The sequence below is a fragment of the Panthera pardus genome, unplaced genomic scaffold (assembly GCF_024362965.1).
Source record: "Panthera pardus isolate Hobbes unplaced genomic scaffold, ASM2436296v1 HiC_scaffold_17, whole genome shotgun sequence".
Classification (NCBI taxonomy): domain Eukaryota; kingdom Metazoa; phylum Chordata; class Mammalia; order Carnivora; family Felidae; genus Panthera; species Panthera pardus.
In genome coordinates this window covers 71,292,499-71,308,229 of record NW_026526732.1, presented here as the reverse complement: position 1 = coordinate 71,308,229, position 15,731 = coordinate 71,292,499, and the positions used below count along the sequence as shown (strand labels likewise).

At 39.7% G+C, this 15,731-nt stretch overlaps 1 protein-coding gene across 3 annotated transcripts in view; it reads left to right on the top strand.

Moving 5' to 3' along the window:
* Positions 1-15,731, top strand: part of ANKRD6 (ankyrin repeat domain 6) — a 213,003-nt gene that overhangs the window by 34,879 nt on the left and 162,393 nt on the right. The window lies entirely within an intron of this gene.

Sequence of the window (15,731 nt, the reverse complement as noted above, 5' to 3'; positions counted from 1 at the left end):
AAAGCCTGAAACAGAAAAGGGACAACACAGTGAGGCAGGAGAAAACTTCTGGCTTTACAGGCTGCCTCCTAATATGCCTTGAAAATTCGGACCCACAGAGATCCTCTTTTTTAAAGAATCTGTAGTGCATGTAATTATAGATTATCTGGCATTTTGTTTTAAATTATTTTTTAAAAAGTGAATCATTGCAAAGTGGTTAAGAGATCAGACTCTAGAGTTAGGTCAGCTAAGACAAATCCTGGCTCCATGGCATACCAGCTGTGTGACCTTGTACACGTTACTTAACCTCTCTACGTCTCAGTTTACTTATATTTGAAATGGAGATAATAATAGTATCTACCTTTTTGGTTTGTTATGGATAAAGTGCTTACTCAGCAAAATTAATACATATTCATTGTAGAAAAGTAGATAATATGGAAATTTAGAGAAAAGAAGACAACATCTCCAATCCTTCCACCTATAATTAACTACTATTAATATATTGGTAAATATCCTTATATATATTTTTGTACACAACATTGAGATCATACTTTCATGATATTATGTAACTTTCCCCCCTTAATAATATATTATGAGCCTTTTCCCAAACTACTCAGTTTTTAAAATCATTCTGTCTAAAAGACAGAACTTCATTGAGTGGAATATATTGAATATATTTCAATTTATTAAACTGTTCCCATATAGTTGAAGCTTTCAGGTGGCTTCCAGTTTTTCACTTTTAGAAATAATGCTTCAATAAACATTTTTGCATATTAATCTCACTCTTGAGGTTACTTTCTTTAAAGAGAAATGGAATTACTGAAGGAAAATGTAATTATTTATATTTTTAAAGTTAAAAAAATTTTTTTTAATGTTTATTTACTTATGAGAGAGAGAGAGCAAGCAGGGGAGGAGGAGAGAGACAGAGACACAGAATCTGAAGCAGACTCCAGGCTCTGAGCTGTCAGCACAGAGCCTGATGCAGGGCTGGAACTCACAACTGTGACATCATGACCTGAGCTGAAGTCAGATGCTTAACCGACTGAACCACCCAGGAGCCCCTATATTTTTACAACTTTGACACATATTGCCAGATTGCCTTCCAGAAATTTTTACTCGCAATACATGAGTGTTTGTTTTCTTGCCTTCTTGTCAGTATTGATTATTCTAAATTTTTTACATCCTGTTTTAGAAGTAAAAAAAATTGTATCATTGTTTTATTTTTGTTTGATCATGAAGAAAGCCAAACATTTGTATGTGGTTTTTAGCTTTTGAATTTCATTTTCTTCTATGTGTGTGAAATGCCTGTGAATTTTTTGTGCACTTTTTTTTAAGTATTCACCTTCTTATAAACTATCAGTTTGTAAGAGATCTTTATATGAAAAGCTGTTGTTTGAGTTTGTTAAGATTTTTTCCCCCAGGAAATAGTTTCAGCAAGTTTGCTAATGAATCTAATACTCTGAGCTTGGTCAATTAAGCTTCCTCCATGAGTTCTCTGAGAGAAAAACTACAAATCAATTGATACTTATAATGGTATATTATTTATTTAAAACTTTAAAAAAATGTTTATTTATTTTGATAGAGAGCGAGTGCATGCTGAGGGCAGGGTGAAAGAGGAGTAGAGAAAGGAGAGAGAGAACCCCAAGCAGGCTCCACGTTGTCAGCACAGAGCTAGACGCTGGGCTTGATCTCAGAAACTGTGAGATCATGACCTGAGCTGAAATCAAAAGAGTTGGACGCCTAACTTACTGAGCCAGCCAGGTGCCCTGGCATGTTATTTATTGATATAACAGGGAAGTCTTTTTTTTTTCCTTCTGAGTACACCAGATACTTGTTGGTAAGTTGATTTATGGTTTGGGTGGCATATACTTCATTCATTCTGATTAGATATTATGAATCCTATTTTATGCTACCCCTATGATATCTTGATAGATTCCTCAGCTATTTACTGGACATTGTCTTAGTATTTAAACTTTTATAATCAGACACATTGTTTTTGCCCTGTATTTATCAAGGGCTCACTGTGTAGATAGGTCAAAAGTCAAGATGGAAGGTGCATGGATTTTTGTGATTCTAGAACTGAGGTCATGATGTTTAGTATCCAAATGACTTGAAAGATGGGATTCTTAGAAAGATTGGAATCCTTGCAAAAGATTTACGCTCCACTGATCCTCTTTGATAAGTACCACAAGAGCTCGCCCTGTGTAGGGAAGATCATTGTTGCTCAGGCCTCCTGAACACTCCTGAAAGCATCTCATGTTGGGGGACTCATTCGTCCGTGTAGCATTTTGAGGCTTGAGCAGGAAGTATATATTTTTGTGAAACCTGGAGCTGAAGTGCATTTCCTTAGTGCAGTTTGAAACTTTATTCATACCTGTAAACACATTTTGCAATTTAAAACAACTGCAAAAATTCCTGTTACACTGATAGAATTTGCAGTTCATATGGCAGTGTTCCACCTTCTTTACTTCCCAAGCCTCACCCACTGCAAATCCCCCCAGGTGTCTAAGTAGACATTGCTACTGAGCAGAAAAGCCGTCTAAAAACCTTGAGGTGACTCATACCAGGCATCCATGGCTTAGGTATCACAGGTGATTTTTTTCTTAATAGGTTATTCTCTCTGTGGACTGTTTTGAAGTTCTGGTCGGGGAGTCTAAACATTCACATTTTACCTAATAGGTTATAATGAGGGTGCTTATCTTACTTGTCTGGACTTTTTATTCAAAGTTTAATGAAATATGAGTCACCTGGGTGGCTCAGTTAGGTGGGCATCTGGCTCTTGATTTCAGCTCAGGTCATGATCTTGCAGTTTTCATGGGTTCAAGTCCCACATCGGGCTCTGTGCAATGACCTGCGGAGCCTGCTTGGTGGAGCTTGATCTCTCCCTCTCTCTCTACCCCTCCCCAACTCGTGCTCTGTCTCTCTCAAAATAAATAAATAAACTTTAAAAAAAGTTTAATGAAGGGGCACCTGGGTGGCTAAGTCAGTTAAGCGTCCAGCTTCTGCTCAGGTCATGAACTCGGGTTGCTGTTCGAGCCCCATGTCGGGCTCTGTGCTGACAGCCCAGAACCTGGAGCCTGCTTCAGATTCTGTCTTCCTCTCTCTGTGCCCCTCCCCTGCTTGCACTCTGTCTTTATCTCTCTCAAAAATAAATAAAGATTTAAAATTTTTTTATTTTTTTTGTTTTTTTTTTTGTTTGTTTTTGTTTTTGTTTTCAATATATGAAGTTTATTGTCAAATTGGTTTCCATACAACACCCAGTGCTCATCCCAAAAGGTGCCCTCCTCAATACCCATCACCCACCCTCCCCTCCCTCCCACCCCCCATCAACCCTCAGTTTGTTCTCAGTTTTTAACAGTCTCTTATGCTTTGGCTCTCTTCCACTCTAACCTCTTTTTTTTTTTTTTTCCTTCCCCTCCCCCATGGGTTTCTGTTAGTTTCTCAGGATCCACATAAGAGTGAAACCATATGGTATCTGTCTTTCTCTGTATGGCTTGTTTCACTTAGCATAACACTCTCCAGTTTCATCCACGTTGCTACAAAGGGCCATATTTCATTCTTTCTCATTGCCACGTAGTACTCCATTGTGTATATAAACCACAATTTCTTTATCCATTCATCAGTTGATGGATTTAAAATTTTTAAAAAAAGTTTAATGGAATGTTCTGTATTATCTATAACCTTTTATTTGAAAGTGAGAATAGACTGTGGGGAAATACATAAAATCTGTATAAATCAGCTGAGCAGAAATCAAGTTCTTACCAATATTATTAATATTTTTTAAGATTATTTCTTTTGAAAGAGAGAGAGAGAACGAGTGGGGTAGGGGCTGAAAGAGGGGGACAGAGGATCTGAAGTGGGCTCTGTGCTGACAGCAGAGAGCCCGATGTGGGGTTCAAATTCATGAACCATGAGATCATGACCTGAGTTCAAGTTGGACACTTTTTTTTTTTAACGTTTATTCATTTTTGAGACAGAGAGAGACAGAGCATGAATGGGGGAAGGTCAGAGAGAGAGGGAGACACAGAATCGGAAACAGGCTCCAGGCTCCGAGCTGTCAGCACAGAGCCCGACGTGGGGCTCGAACCCACGGACCGCGAGATCATGACCTGAGCCGAAGTCAGATGCTTAACCGACTGAGCCACCCAGGCACCCCTGAAGTTGGATGCTTAACCAACTGAGCCACCCAGGAGCCCCTACTGATATTATATATATGATATATATGTTATATATATCATATATATATTAAATGTTTATTTTTGAGACAGAGACAGAGACAGAGACAGAGTGAGCTGTCTCGAAGTGAAGCTTGTGCTCAGGAACTGTGAGATCATGACCTGAGCCGAGGTGAGATGCTTAACCAACTGAGCCACCCAGGCACCCAGGATAACTGTTAATTATTACTGCCTCATTCTTTTTTTTTTTTTTTTAATTTTTAATGTTTTTTTTTCTAATTTATTTTTGAGAGAGACAGAGCACAAGTGAGGGGAGGGGAGGGGCAGAGAGAGAGGGAGACACAGAATCTAAGGCAGTATCTGAGCTGTCAGCACAGAGCCTGATGCAGGGCTTGAACTCATGAGCTGTGAGATCGAAGTCAGACACTTAACTGGCTGAGCCACCTGGGTGCCCCTGCCTCACTTTCTTATACCCAGCTCAGTAGGTTACAGAAGGAGAAGAGGAAATACCTGTCTATAAAATGGAGTATTTGAGGGGCACCTGGGTGGCTCAGTCTGTTCAGTGAGACTCTCAAACTGTGAGATCACGACCTGAGCCAAAATCGAGAGTTAGACGCTTAACCGATTGAGCTGCCCAGATGCCCCCCAAACTCTCTCTTTACCCAAATCCTCTTCTTGCTGCAGCCACGGTTCTTCTTCCCTCTATGGACTTTGTGTGTGTGTGTGTGTGTGTGTGTGTGTGTGTGTGTGTGTGTGTGAGAAAGAGAATAGCGTTGTTGATTTTCCTGATAAAGAAGCTCATTGGAGGAAAACGCAAATAATTGAGAATTTGAAGAGGATAAAAATTGTTGAAAATGCCATCACTTAGAGGGATAAATTGCCTTTCACTAAACATCCCATTCCATTTCACACATATATCAGTGAAATCACACATTCATGCTGATCAATAACCTGCTTTTAAAAAAATCAACAATACACTGGAGACATCTTTCTGAGTCAGTTTATGTTAATTCTCACCATCACTGTAAATGGCTGTAAAGTATTCCATTGAACCAAAATTATTTAATTCACTACCTTTTGATGGGCACACTCATTCGTCCTGGTTTTTTGCTCATATAACTAACACTGTAGCTTAATTCATTAGGGTTCTTTAAAGAAAGAGGATCAAAGGAAGACACACACACACACACACACACACTCACACATACACACCACATGCAAAAATTTATTATAAGGAATTAGCTCATGGGATGACAGAGGCTGAGAAGTCCCAAGATCTGCATTTGAGGGCCTAAGAATCAGCAGAGCCATTGGTGCAGGTTCCAGTCTAAATCTAAAAGTAGGAGAAGACTGATGTCCCAGCTTGAAGACCCTCAAGGCAGTGAGAGCAAATTCTCTCTTGCTTAGCCATCTGTTCTAGTCAGGCCTGCTAGGGATTGGATGAGGCCTGCCTACCTTGGGGAGGACAGTCTGCTTTACTCATTCTGCTGATTCAAATGTCCAGCTCATCCAGAAATACCCTCACATACACACCCAGAATAATGTTTAACCAAATATCTCGGTACCCTGGGGCCCTGTTAAGTTGATACATAAAATTAATCATCACAGTAGTGAATATCTTTATAGAGCTATATCCTTAAACTCTCCCATCTCCCTGTTATCTCTTTAGGATAAATTCCTGCATATGAATTTGCTTGGTCAAATGTATGTGTTTTCTAGGTGATGTTATTGCCCAGTTGCCCATCAGAAAGGAAACTTGTACTCACATAAAGTGGTGAGCGGCTTTTTCACTACCCTTACCAACATGGATAGTGTCAAAGCATCCTAATCTTTGCCAGTTTTATGGTTTGAATTTTTTTTCTGCATTTCAAGACTGAAGTTGAATATCATTTTGTAAGTTAATATCCGTGTGTGTGTGTGTGTGTGTGTGTGTGTGTGTGTGTTCCTTCAATTAGACTATTTACTACATTCTTCTAATCTAGAATATCTTTCAGGAGATGTGTATTTGAGGAGAGGCTGAGTGTGAACCAGATAAATAAGTAATATAAAATATTAGGTGGCCAAAGTGATAAAGAGGAAAGGCTAAAGAGGAAAAGAGGAATATAAGTATTTATGTAAGATGGTCAGGAAGACCTCATTGAAGAATCTGTTGGGTAAAGTTCTGAAGGAAGGGAGGAAGCAAACATGTGAATGTCTGGAGAAAGAGTATCAAGGTAGAGGAAACAGCAAGTGCAGAGGTCCTGAGGTGAGCCCACACTGGTATTTTGAAAGTTTGAAAGAACAGGAAGAACAGAGGCCATTGTGGTTAGAGTGGTGCAGACAAAAGGAGACAAGGTCAGATAGGTCTAGAGTTTAGAGGAGAGATCTAGGCTAGAAAGTCAGTTGCTGGAATTATCAGCACTTGAAAGTAATTGAAGCCATGAGAGTGCATGAGACATCTAAAGAATGAGTATAGATAGACTGGAGGCCCAAGGACTGAGTCCTGGGATTGCCTAACATTATAGGTGGGTCGATGAGGAGGAGTAAGCAAGAGTATGAGAAGGAAGGGCCAGAAAGATAGGAAGAAAACTAGGTGAGTGAGTGAGTGAGTGAGTGTGTGTGTGTGTGTGTGTGTGTGTGTGTTTTCCTGGAAGCCAAGTAAAGTCAAAGAGAAAGGGTCCACCTCCTCAGATGTTGCTTAGGGGTCAAGTTAGTGGTGAACTGAGAAGTGATGTTGGGAGTTTAACACTGTGGAGATCACCAGTGACCCTGATAAGAGCACTTGTAGTGGAGTGACAGAGTGAAAACATGATTGGGGTGGATTCAAGGGAGAGGAGGAGAGAAATCTGAGCTGTAGGCATAGACAACTCCTTTAAGGAGTTTTCCTATCTAAGAACAAGATTTTTCTTCCTGTTTAGGTCATCTTTCACATATATTCCTCAGCAGTTTTTAGTTTTCTTCATATAGGGACTGTCCATTTCTTATTAAATTTATTCCTAGGTGTATTACAGTTTTTAAAAATTATTGAAGTATAATTAACATACAGTGTTATATTACTTTCAAGTGTACAACATAGTGATTCAGCAATTCTGTACATTACTTAGTGCTCTCCATGGTAAGTGTGGTCACCATCTGTCACCAACAACATTATTATAATATTGTTGACTATATTCCCTATGCTGTACTTTTCGTTTCTGTGACTTATTTCAAAGTGCAAGTTTGTATTTTTCTTTTTAAATGTTTATTTATTTTGACAGAGAGACAGACAGAGAGAGAGAGAGAGTGCATGAGCAGGGGAGGGGCAGAGAAAGAGAGAGGATTCCAAGCAGGCTCTGCGCACTCAGTGTGGAGCCCAACGTAGGGCTCAATCTCATGAACTGTGAGATCATGACCTGAGCCGAAATCAGGAGTTGGATGGCTTAACAGACTGAGCCACCCAGGTGCCCTTACAAGTTTGTATCTCTTAATTCTCTTTTGTCTATTACACCCATCCCCACACTCATCTCCCCCCTGACAACCATCAGTTTGTTCTCTATATTTAAGAGTGTTTTTTGTTTCTTTGTTCATCTGTTTTGTTTTTTAGATTCCATATATAAGTGAAGTCATATGTTATTTGTTTTTCTCTGACTTATTTCATTTAGCATAATACCCTCTATATCTGTCCATATTGTTGCAAATGGCAAGATCTTATTCTTGTTTATGGCTGAATAATATTCGATTGTGTGTGTGTGTGTGTGTGTGTGTGTGTGTGTCTATCTATCTATCTAACTGCCTACCAGATCTTTATCCATTCGTCTATCAGTGGGCACTTGGGTTGCTTCCGTACCTTGGCTATTGTAAATAATGCTGCAATAAACATAGGGGTGCATATATCTTTATTTGTATTGTACTTTTTAAAAGTTGTTATTGTGAATAGCATCAAACATTATATTTTCTAACAATAAAAAAGATTTTATTGTCAAGTAATCTCTATACCCAATGTGGGGCTCAAACTTATGACCCCAAGATCAAGAGTCACATGCTCTACTGACTGAGCCAGCCAGGCCCTCTGCCCCCATATTATTTTATTATTTTTTTAAGTTTCTTTGTTTATTTTAGAGAGAGACAGAGCACATAAGTGGGAAGGAGCAGAGAGAGAGAGGGAGAGAGAATCCCAACCAGGCTTCATGCCCAGTGCAGAGCCCAATATGGGGCTTGATCTCACAACTATGATATCATGACCTGAACTGAAATCAAGAGTCAGATTCTTTTTTTTTTTTAATTTTTAATGTTTTTATTTTATTTTTGAGAGAGAGAGACACACAGTGAGAGTAGGGGAGGGGCAGAGAGAGATAGAGACAGAATCTGAAGCAGGCTCCAGGCTCTGAGCTGTCAGCGCAGAGCCCGACATGGGGCTTGAACTCACAGACTGCAAGATCATGACCTGAGTCGAAGTCAGACGCCCAACTGACTGAGCCACCAGGTGTCCCAAGAGTCAGATTCTTAACCAACTGAGCCACCCAGGTGCTCTCCCCACCCCCATATTATTTTGAAGTAAATCCTGGGCATTGAATTATTTTACCTGTAAATAATTCAGTATGTAGCTCTAAAAGGTAAAGACTTATTGAAAATAAGCACACTATTATCATATCTAAAAAATAACAGTTGTTTAATGCATCAAATATTATCAGTTTTCAGTTTTCAGATTGTCTAAAATATAAGATTTTTAAATGTTTGTTTTGAATAAGGATCCAAATAAAGTTCACATATGGGATTGGTCATTGTGATTCTTAGGACTGTTTTATTGTTACTTGCCTGTTATGTTCTCTCTCTCTGTGTCTCTTTCCTTGTGAACTATGTCTTGATGAAACCAGGTTCTTTGTTCTGTAGAGCTTTACACCATTTGGGTTTTTCTGGTTGTGTCTTTGTGGTGGCATTTAACATATTTTTTTGTGTCCCCAGTACTTGTAAATTGGCAGTTGTCTTTGAAAGTAGTCATATGTAAGTTCAATTTATTTTGACAAGACCACTTGATTTTCTTTTTCTTTTTCTTTCTTTCTTTCTTATTTAAATCCAAGTTAGTTAACATATAGCATAATAGTGATTTTGGGAATGGAATTTAGTGATTCATCACTTACATATAACACCCAGTGCTCATCCCAGCAAGTGCCCTCCTTAATGCCCATCACCCAACACCCCACCAGCAGCCCTTTGTTTGTTCTCTGTATTTAAGAGTTTCTTATGGTTTGTCTCCCTCTGTTTTTATCTTATTTTTCCTTCCCTTTCCCTGTGTTCATCTGTTTTGTTTCTTAAATTCCACATATGAGTGAAATCATCGGATATTTGTCTTTCTCTGATTGACTTATTTAGCTTAGCATAATACACTCTACTTCCATACACATTGTTGCAAATGGCAAGATGCCATTCTTTTTGATCACTGAGTAATATTCCATTGTGTGTGTATATATATTATAACATCTTCTTTATCCATTCATCAGTCAATGGACATTCAGGCTCTTTCCATACTTTGGCTATTGTCGATAGTGCTGCTAGTCATGTACCTCTTCAAATTAGCCTTTTTGTATCCTTTGGATAAATACCTAGTAACCCAACTGCTGGGTTGTAGAGTAGTTCTATTTTTAATTTTTTAAGGAACCTCCATACTGTTTTCCAGAGTGGCTGCACCAGTTTGCATTCCCACAGGCAGTACAAAAGTGTTCCCCTTTCTCTGCATCCTCGCCCACATCTGTTGTTTCCTGAGTTGTTAATTTTAGCCATTCTGACAGCTGTGAGGTGGTATCTCATTGTGGTTTTGATTTGTATTTCCCTGGTGATGAGTGATGTTGAGCATCTTTTCATGTGTCTGTTGGCCATCTGGATGTCTTTTTTGGGAAAGTGTCTATTCATGTCTTTTGCCCATTTCTTCACTGGATTACTTGTTTTTTGGGTGTTAAGTTTGATAAGTCCTTTATAGATTTTGGATACTAACCCTTTATCTGATATTGACAAGACCACTTTATAAGAGGTGGTGTGTTTTTTTATCAGAAGGAATGTACTGTTTGTTTGTTTTTTTCTCTTTTTTTCACAACTTTTGATGCTTTAAATCTAGATCTATTAATCCATTAGGTGTTGCTAAATGGATTTTTTTTAGTATGTATGTATGTATGTATGTATGTATGTATGTATTTATTTATTTAAGTCATATCTGTAGCCAACATGGGGCTTGAACTCACAACTCTGAGATCAAGGGTCACACGCTCCACCAACTAAGCCAGCCAGGCACCCTGCTAAATGGATATTCTGATTACATCATTTCTTTATTTATTAGCTGAAGTATAAAGAGAAATTCTACCTCATTTACTGTTTGGCTACTAGGGGTGCAGTTTGTAATAAAACAGGCAGGATAAACCTTAATTCTTTTATCAGTTAGTTTTTTTAATGTTTATTTATTTTGAGAGAGAGAGAGAGAGAGAGAGAGAGTAGGGGAGGGGCAGAGAGAGGAGAGAGAGAATCCCAAGCAGGCTCCATACTGTTAGTGCAGAGCCTCATGTGGGGCTTGAGCTCATGAACCATGAGATCGTGACCTGAGCCTAAATCAAGAGTTGGACGCCTAACCAACTGAGCCACCCAGGAACCCCTATCAATTAGTTTTTATAGAACCTTTCTTACAGTAAAACTATTCCAAGAGAGTCTATTGCCAGAGCACAGAGTCTGTTGGAATATCTTCTTGAAATATCTTCCCTTCAAGTAAACGTATAGAGATTTTCACAAGGTCTTATAGATGATGGATTAGTTAAGAGGTCAGGTGGTTCCACCTCCTGTTCCTTCTAAATGAGGAATAACTCTCCTTCCCCCAGCTCTTCCTTCCTCCTTTATATCTCCACATACATAAATGTAAATGCATCTCTGTGTATGCACAGACTTATTCTCTAGAGTTCCAGAACAGCCCCATACCGTCAAAGTCTAAGTGTGATTCTGCCCAGAGCTAGTGAATTCACTGCAGGTGCCTGAGGGTGGAGGAACCTGCAGAGGAACAGGAGGCGGTGGTTACTGGAGTCACTGCACTTCCCAGGTCTTCCCTTGTCTTTGGCAGTAGTTCTGCTTCATTGCATACCTGTTAAAAACTTGCTGGGACCTTTACTTTTGGCTCCTCTTAGGACCGCTGTGCTGGGAGTATGAATGTGTCGCCTGTGGATTCTTCCAGAAAACCTTGGAGTGAGGGTGTTGATTGGCACCTGGCTGTAGGTTATAAAGAGGGGGACCTTATCGCTGCTAACATCTCAGCATCTCACCTGGTCTCCTTGTTTTGTACCTCTTTGGCGGTGAGTGGCTTTCTCTGCAGGCCAAGGCGAATCATGTTGTTTCAGGCCGTCTGCCCCACAGTCTCCCTCTGAATAGCAGAGGAAATCATTCAGTCCCTGCCCCCATGTCTGCAGATTGCTCAGCCCAACTTGCTGTGTCATGTCTTATCCTCATAAGAAGGTTCTCGTGCCCCCGGTACCTGAGCTCACATCTGGTGAGGAAAAGCCCCAGAGGAAGAGAGGCCACTGCCTGCTGTCTGACCTCTCATCCGTCCTCATAGTCACTGAGCTTGCTCTGTGTTGTCATTCTGTACTGCTTGTACTTTCTTTGTATTTAATAGAGTTTCTTTTTTTTTTTTAATTTTTATTAAAAAAATTTTTTTTAACATTTATTCATTTTTGAGAGACAGAGTGTGAGTGGGGGGGAGGGGTAGAGAGAGAGGGGGAGACACAGAATCTGAAGCAGGCTCTAGGCTCTGAGCTGTCAGCACAGAGCCCAATGCGGGGCTTGAACTCACAAACCGTGAGATCATGACCTGAGCTGAAATTAGACGCTTAACCGACTGGGCCACCCACACGCCCCTAATAGAGTTAATTTAAATCAGACATTATTAGATTTTTTTTTTCCTAACCTGGCATCCTAAATTTCAAATTGAGGCACACTGTAAGTTTTTCCTCCCTTGCCTGTGTCTTTTACCTTAATGTAAGCACTGCTGTAGGGCTAGAAAATTTTTTTAAAAACATATGTTTATTACATCATTGAAAACATTTTACCTTAAAGATGTTACCTCTTGTTTTTTCTTTCCTTTTTAAATCTTATCTTTTTTAAAAAAGAAGTCTATTTATTTATTTTGAGAGAGAGAGAGAGAATGAGCCAGGGGAGGGGCAGAGTGAGGGAGAGAAAGAATCCCAAGCAGGCTCCATGCTGTCAGCGCAGAGCCTGATATGGGGCTCAATCTAATGAATGGTGAGATCATGACCTGAGCTGAATTCAAGAGTTGGCATTTAACTAACTGAACCACCCAGGCGCCCCTAAATCTCATTTTTATTCTTTTTATTTATTTATTTATTTATTTATTTATTTTACATTTTTTTTCAAGCAATCTCTACACCCAGTGTGGGACTCGAACTCACAACCCTGGGATCAAGAGTCACATGCTCCACCTAGTGAGCAAGCCAGCTGCCCCAATCTCATCTTTATTCTTATCCTTCAAGGGTTGACTAACTTTAAATCCCACCAGAAAATTTCTGTGTACCAAATGTATAACCAGTACTAATGTTATTTTTTTAAAAATTTTTTCAATGTTTATTTATTTTTGAAGGAGAGAGAGACAGAGTGTGAAGGGGGTGGGGGCAGTGCAGAGAGACAGAGGGAGACACAGAATCTGAAGCAGGCTCCAGGCTCTGAGCTGTCAGCACAGAGCCCGAGGCAGGGCTCGAACCCCCAAACCGTGAGATCATGACCTGAGCTGAAGTCGGATGCTCAACCGACTGAGCCACCCAGGCCCCCCAGTACTAATGTTATTTTGAAAGTAACATCTAACTAACATCACCAATGCGAGTGGTCTTTAAAAATTTTGTGTCCCAGTCAATGGTTAGTGCAAACAATAGTGAGACTCAAGGCATAACACCCGCTAACTTCTTTTTTTTTTTTCCAATATATGAAATTTATTGTCAAATTGGTTTCCATACAACACCCAGTGCTCATCCCAAAAGGTGCCCTCCTCAATACCCATCACCCACCCTCTCCTCCCTCCCACCCCCCATCAACCCTCAGTTTGTTCTCAGTTTTTAAGAGTCTCTTATGCTTTGGCTCTCTCCTACTCTAACCTCTTTTTTTTTTTTTCCTTCCCCTCCTCCATGGGTTTCTGTTAAGTTTCTCAGGATCCACATAAGAGTGAAACCATATGGTATCTGTCTTTCTCTGTATGGCTTGTTTCACTTAGCATCACACTCTCCACTTCCATCCACGTTGCTACAAAGGGCCATATTTCGTTCTTTCTCATTGCCATATAGTACTCCATTGTGTATATAAACCACAATTTCTTTATCCATTCATCAGTTGATGGACATTCAGGCTCTTTCCATAATTTGGCTATTGTTGAACGTGCTGCTATAAACATTGGGGTACAAGTGCCCCTATGCATCAGCACTCCTGTATCCCTTGGGTAAATTCCTAGCAGTGCTATTACTGCTAGAGTAGGTCTATTTTTAATTTTCTGAGGAACCTCCACACTGCTTTCCAGAGCGGCTGCACCAACTTGCATTCCCACCAACAGTGCAAGAGGGTTCCCGTTTCTCCACATCCTCTCCAGCATCTATAGTCTCCTGATTTGTTCATTTTGGCCACTCTAACTGGCGTGAGGTGATATCTGAGTGTGGTTTTGATTTGTATTTCCCTGATAAGGAGTGACGTTGAACATCTTTTCATGTGCCTGTTGGCCATCCGGATGTCTTCTTTAGAGAAGTGTCCATTCATGTTTTCTGCCCATTTCTTCACTGGGTTGTTTTTCGGGTGTGGAGTTTGGTGAGCTTTTTATAGATTTTGGATACTAGCCCTTTGTCTGATATGTCATTTGCAAATATCTTTTCCCATTCCGTTGGTTGCCTTTTAGTTTTGTTGGTTGTTTCCTTTGCTGTAACACCTGCTAACTTCTAAAGCTGCTGATGCAGGGATGGCAGGAGGTTTCAGACCTTGCCAGGTAGGCTGCACTGTGCTACTGCACAGCCAACCTAACTTCCTTTTCTCTTTTTTCTTCACATCCCTAAAGCTGTCATTAACTTGATGTACAGAAAAAAAAATGTTCATAATGTACTGTGGTCCGCAAATAGATATCATCAGAGTTCATGAAGATATTTTCATCGGGAGGAACTCAAATATTGATAATTTATAGAATTTCTTCTCTTCTTTGTTAATCTGAAAAATTGCCCACCACATTGTTACAATGAATATAGTCTAGAAACAAACGGAGTGTTTTGTTTCATTCATCTCATTTTGGCTTGAAATTATTTGTGCTTTTAATCTGGCTCCTTTGCAGCCTACACTGCGGAGATCTGATTTAACTGTATTCTTGACCTGATCAGAATTTTTGTACTTTGAGTCAACCATAAAGAGAGTTGACGTAAAGGGGGAAATTTGTCTAGTTTATAAATTGTCAGAAAGCGACAATCCTAACACTGTGTATGTAAATATGAGTAGATGCATGGAAACACAACTTATTTAGGGAACAAATCCTAGGAGCCTGAATTTAAGATCTGGACATTTCCTGTTTAAACAAGAAAAAAGGAAAAGATGAGAGCACATATGGCTCTCATTCCATGACTGTTTTCATATTAAGAGTTGCTGTACTCTAAATTCTGTTTGTGAAGCTGGGAGCTAAAAAGAAAGCAATCTCAAACACACTTATTTCCGTTCAGTTAGCATCTGTACTGGCATGCATATGATTGGAATGTGGAGAGTCGAATCAGCACCCTTGTTTCTGGTCAGTTGCCAGAAATAAATACATCAAAGGAAAGAGACAAACTGGGCAGCAAATCAAAGCTGCATGGGTTTTTCATTTAGTAGTTATTCTAGGTGTCTCTGCTTCTTTTTCAAATGAAATTGTTCCTCCCCCAGTGCCCTCTATAAAAGAGCCCCCTCCCCAGGTAGACTAGTTGTTTGTTCTTGTTACCTTTACATCTGTACACGTGTACAATTGTTTTTGTAGGACAGATTTCTAGATGTGGAAATGCTCAAAGGGAGAGAACGTTTTTAGGCTTAGCAGATGCTGCCAAATTGTCCTCTAGAAACAAGGTACCCATGTGCAAGTGAAACCGACCACCGGTAATGGGTACTGAGGGGTTGTGTGTGGGGAACCGGGAAAGTCTGAGTCTTTGCCAGCCATTTTCTAGTCCAGAAGTTGATTCTTGGAATGGTTATAAGATGTTTAAAATTTATCTTATCTTATCTTATCTCATCTCATCTCATCTTTGAGACAGCACAAGTTGGAGAGGGGCAGAGAGAAGGGGACAGAGGAAGAGGATCTGAAGCAGGCTCTGTGCTAACAGCAGCAAGCCCTACGTGGGGCTTGAACTCATGAACTGTGAGATCAGGATCTGAGCCAAAGTCAGACGCTCAACCGACTAAACTACCCAGGCACCCCAAGTTATAAGATGTTTTAGATAGTGTTAAACAGTATACAAATATTCTTAGAAAATAATATTTTCATACTTTAAAAATGAAAATATAATTATATTAAAGAATCTTAAAATAATGCATAATCCAACTCTTAAGAGGTTTTCACTTTTGCAAATTACCATCTATATGTATATATTTTAC